Source organism: Gymnoscopelus braueri (genome assembly GCF_963280865.1).
Source record: "Gymnoscopelus braueri genome assembly, chromosome: 1".
Classification (NCBI taxonomy): domain Eukaryota; kingdom Metazoa; phylum Chordata; class Actinopteri; order Myctophiformes; family Myctophidae; genus Gymnoscopelus; species Gymnoscopelus braueri.
The window spans coordinates 58,345,550-58,351,549 of NC_137603.1; positions in this window are offsets into that span (position 1 = coordinate 58,345,550).

Sequence of the window (6,000 nt, forward strand, 5' to 3'; positions counted from 1 at the left end):
CTTTATCAGCCACGGCACCCCTGAATTACATTGGTACTTTATAAGCATCTTAAAGTAATACTAGGTAACGTTTTCAACAAAACTAAGGGACCAGTCGAAATTTACATAAGGGGGGGCATGGAGGAAATGTATGTGCCCTGATCTAAAATGCCATGACCCTCCCTTTGACCCTCCCCAAGTGATTACAAAAAAAAGAGTAACCCTCCCCGCCTAGAAGTGTCACGATATATTGTGTCACGATATAGCCTATCGTGGTATTAAAATGTGATGATAGGTATTGTCATGATGTCATACTGTATCGTAATATTGTATCGTAATTGTTTTTTTTAATACAAAAAAAACACTTTCTTTTTTTTTGCCGGTGAAAGTTAGGAGTTTTTACTGTATGATATGAAATGTAAAGCTTATCATAATCATAGTAATTATTAATCATGTCCTCCATCATATTCAAGGTATTTTGGAGAGAAATGAAACAGACTCCAGTCAGTCACTTTCAGTTTAAAGCACTGCAGAGGGGAGGTGTTGTGTGTCAGCTGATGCTCGTTGACGCTCGTTAATGTGACATGCATCTGCACTCTCAAATAGGCCTACATCTAATCTAAGATTGTATTATACTGTATCTGGTATTATAGATGTTTTTTAGCTGTTGGAAATAACTAGGCTGCACTTGGTTGGTAAAGTCCAGATGACAAAAATATGAGGTTTGTGGAATTTATAGTTATGCAGTCTTATATTATATTATATTTGTTATATTAGTGTCTATCTGTCCTCTGAAACAATGGGTTTATAGTTAGTGAGAACTTCACTTCTCCATTAAGCTTGCACAAATGTATTTATTTGTGTACAAAGCACTTTGTAATTGTTTCTAACTTGCTTTATAACGTTATTTATAAGATGATGGCCAATGTTGATGATACATGAGAAAAGAACATTAATAATATATCATATCGATATCATGCCCAACATCATGTATCGTATTGTGAAATTCTTGACACCCCTAACCCTCCCCATCAAATACAACATGACATTTAAAACTGATATGTCCAATGTTTTGCTTTCCACATTGATTAGAACATTGCTGTAGTGTAGTCAGTCTTGCTAAATGCACAGTGTATCTGTAGTAGTGGTAGCAGAATGGATAGTGTTCTCATCTTACATGTGGGAAACCCATTGAATCCTGGTCAGATTGAAGAAAGTTGAATATTTGGTAACCAGTAGTTTAAAACTTTTGTCACTCTGCCCTTTTAATTATCAACTACAGTGACTACAACTACACTGTTGCCTACATAAAACAAATTAGGCTATCAATTATGGCCTGATGCTTCTGGTTTTACTTGTGGAGCTATAGGCATCTATACACAACTGTCCATATAGATCCACATTAATCACATGCACAGAATTACTTCAAATGATTATGAATATCCAGTTATAGTAGGCCTATTTATAATGCATCTCTCCAATAACGCCTGTTGAAGTTTTGCTTAATTGTTCAACCACCATCGTTAAGACGCTAAATAGATTTGACTGGGTCGTTCACACTCGCTGTGCGTTGATGGCTTGTTAACGACCGTCATTGATTCTAAATAGACACGGTGTTACTTGATTTGAATTCTTTGTATCCTTTGAAATGGAGAGGGGTCATTGACCACTGTTCTGCTGTACTAAAAAGGTATATAAAAAACGGACTATTTTATCAATTCAAAATTGCATGACCCTCCCTTGGATTCAAAGTAAAATTAGCTGACCCTCCCTTGGACCAAAATTAGAAAGGCATGACCCTCCCCTATTTTCCTCCATGCCCCCCCTTATGTAAATTTCGACTGGTCCCTAAAGTTAAATTGTATATCTTTTGTCAGTGGCAAAAGTTTCACAACACCCACTCCATGAATTTCACCCCCGGAAGCCTTTTATTTATATATTTTCTATTGAACGGTGAAGGGGGGGACTTTCCCGGGAAAATGACGTTCCTGGCCAACGTCATGACGTCGTGGCCGACGTCCCCAGGAACTACCGCAACGGTTTCCTGTTTGACCAGGAACTACCGCGGTAATAGCAAAAAGGAACCTCACGCTGATGTTAAGAGAATGTAGGATTGGAAGATCGAAAAAGAACAGAAAAAGAAAGCACAGCTCATGGTAACTAATGCTCCACTGGCTAAGAGAAACGATCCGTAGATAGTATAAAACAATTAAAAGATCGCTTTTTGAAACGCTTCCGGCTTCCGGTGAAAACGAATGGAATTCTGGGTAATCGAGGATTACGGAAATTGTATGCAGTGACGGTAGTGACCAGCAGAGGTTGCTAAAAATCGTTATTTGGGATTCTGCATTGTACAACTTTAAATGTATGTCATATTACGGTACATAAAGTACCGTAATATGACATAAATGTAAAACTTTCCCCCTAAGATCCAAGCATGTCATGAGGAAAACTTGAGAGAAAATCAGTTGCCATTACTCCTTAGGACAAATTGAAAATTACGTAATACTTAACATTCAACCACGAACCCCAGCATCTCTATTCTGGTGGGGATTGAAACAGAACACATCAAGTAGTCCGTTTTCCGTCAGGTCCGTTTTGCAAAGTGGTTAAACTGAAGTGATATATTGGTAAATTCCAAATATTACCAAAGTATTCTGTGGCACCCCTGGACTTGCGTCATGGCACCCTAGAGTGCCACGGCACCCACTTTGAGAAACCCTGTCCTAGAGCAATGTCGTGATGAATCAGGGCATGTACTGTATATCAGGGGTTCTCAATCATACCCTAAAGCACTAGTGTCTATTTCAAACAGTGTTTTTACCTAGGAGTGACAATATGACAGCAGCAACCTTTATTTATTCTCGAAAGACATAGAGGTTGCCCTCATTTGCAGTGTCGTTGAGATACATCACAGTACAATTTCATATTCACATCAATGATAAAACAGAACAGAGACTTCCCTATCTTAAACACAAGTTCTAAAAGCAGTTGCAGACATTTGTGGATAGGTGTGTAGTCAAAGATTTAAAACTGGTCCCAGTCTGTAGAGACACAAAAAGGAAACAATTTGGGACTTGTAACAGTTGTATACCTGACCTGGCCATTCAGAAACATCACAAAGTGTTTCAGGTGTGAACATGTTTAGTATACTGAATGATCATTTCATTATCATATGTAGGCTATATGTGAGGCCCTTAATATGTATATTAAGGGCCTTTGTGCTAAAAGCTCTCATGGCCCTCTCCATTCAATTCAAAGAACTTTATTGGCATGAGAAAACAGACGTTTAGATTGCCAAAGCAAAAGTGGAACAATACAATCAAAACAAAATAATGTATATACAATTAAAAGGGAATAGAAATGACATGTACAGAGCTGTTACATTGCAACCGAGGGAAATCTAACTTCTCCCTGTCGCTCCTACGTTATTTTGAGTGTGCTAGTTCACCTCAGTCCAGCTGATTAAAGACACGAAACTCACTTAATGTATAAAGATCCTACCATGCATGTGTTTTACTGTGCAGTTTAGCTCATACCTTCTGGTTTAATAAAGAGTTTGTTATAGTTTAAACATCATATAAAATGTCATACTGTATGATGTCATAAAATATGGAAAAGATATTTGTTACTTGTCACAACTGAACTCAAACCAAACAAGAGATGGTATAGTTTCAATGTTTAAAAAAACGATTTAAAAAAAGTATTATATTGTGTACTGTAGACTGATGCTAGGTTCTTGGTTTACCTATGATCCTAGATTACTGAGGCACTAAAGGAGGAGTCTTATTATACATTGTTATTATGTACGAGTGAAGGAAAACCTTCAGGTGAATTGAATTAGGTTCAAACCATTCATTAAAATCTGTACCAATGTTACAATTAACTATGGGGTACACAGATATTGAGCAAGTAATCGAAGTAAAGTTATTAGGGATTATGATCAATAGTAGAATCCTAATAGAGTAGAGTCCTAATGGTCAAATTGATCAACTGGTAATAAAAATGGGCAGAGGTATTAAAACACTGTAGGAAATACTTCACCAAGCAATTAAACATGCTCAAAAATCACATTTAGTTTATTTTTTCAGTGATTTTGTCCAGTACAACAGGAAGTAATTTGAACAGGTTACAGGTAGCCAGTGGTTTTTACTTCAGTAAAAGTATCAATACTGCAATGAAGAAATACTCGGTTACAAGTAAAAGTCTGGAATTAAAAATGTACTTGAGTAAAATTAGAAGTATTGGTATGAAAATGTACAAAAGTAGGAAGTACTCATTATGCAGAATGTCCTGTTTCCCAAGTTTTCAAAATGATAAAAATAGCAGATCTACAAGCTCACAATGTCACATCGCAACGCATTGTCAGCTTGTAGATCTGCTGTTTTCAAATGGCCGAAATCTATAGGGCAGAAGAGGTTATTTTATGTTTTCTAATAATAATCCAAATCTACAAAGTAACTAGTAAATAAAGTTTTCAAATTACTAAATTAATACATTTTACTCCATAAAGTAAAAAGTACAGTACTTGAGTAAGTGTACTAAGTTACTTTACACCACTGAAAGCAGCTTGCATTGTTCTTCAATAACCATATCAGACCAGAGTGGTCACACTGGGGGTGATGTTTTCATGCAAAAAAAACTTATAAAATTAAGGCAAGCTTTCATATCAACGACAAAGTTGTGTAGTTTGGGTCCTGGGCAAAACGTCTACTATCTGTTTTGGGTCTTCAGCTAAAAAGTTTGGGAACTACTATCTTAGAGCAATGTTTCCCAAACAATGGGTCTGGACTTTTTTTGTTGCATTTCTTACAATGATTAGTGACCTACAGAGAGGTCCATTAGAGGCCTATTAGCACAAGGATCCCATAATATCACAGTGTTTTAGCATCAACATGTCTATCAGTGTGTTCTCAATGAGGAGGTGGGGGTCTCCAATATTTGCGGGGGTAACGTCCAGAATGTATTTTAATTGTGTAGAAGGAGTAGTTCACCCCAAAAAAGTACTTATGTTCTCTCAAATACACTCTTTGAGTCTCCATTGAGTCACTCCACCGGTCATCACATTATTGGCTTAGGAATGCAACAAAAACAAAGAAATCTCCATGAATTCAATGCTTCATGGGGTGTGTAATTGATTGAAAATAAGATTGTTTTGGGGGTGAACTACTCCTTTAATCAAATTACCTAATTGAATGAAGTCATTTGATTAATTAAATTCACTGAACGTATCTAGTCTAACAACCAAAAGTGAACTACAGTGACTACACATTAAACTCCTCAGTGTTAATTTAACCATTTATGACGCTGGTCAATTTGTGTGGCTGCCTGGCCGGCATTGAAAGTCTTTATACAGTTATTTTCAAAGAGGAGAGTTGGTCATTTTCCCACTCATACAAGTGAATGTATCCAGCAATAGCATTGTCAAACAAATGTACCTAAACACCATAACTGGCAGTAAAATAAAATGTTTTTTAAGGGTCTGATATGCCATTGACCTTTGTCCAGACCTATATGTGTCTGTTTTGTCATGTGGATACATATTTACTGTAGACGCTGTGACAAACACTTGAGAACCTTTTATAAAATGTCTTCCCCGTAGGTTTTGTTAGGATACTCAGTTTAGACTCAATTCAATCACAAGTGTGTGTGTGTGTGTGTGTGTGTGTGTGTGTGTGTGTGTGTGTGTGTGTGTGTGTGTGTGTGTGTGTGTGTGTGTGTGTGTGTGTGTGTGTGTGCGCGCGCGTGCGTGTACAATAGGTCTGTCAAGCCCCGCCCCCTGCCAGACTCATGAATATAAAAGCTTCAGACCAAACACTGAGCACTCAAATGAACTTGCAGTGAGGGAGGACACACTGTTTTTCCACATCTACAGGAGGAAATACTGACCCAGACCACTTGAATCTGCTGCTGAATGAACTTTAACAACAACCAGGATTCACAGTGAAAATAAACTCCAGGGAACATTCTACAGGAGGGAGTGTTACCACCACAGTGTTTGTAGCGTTACTCAGAGACTAA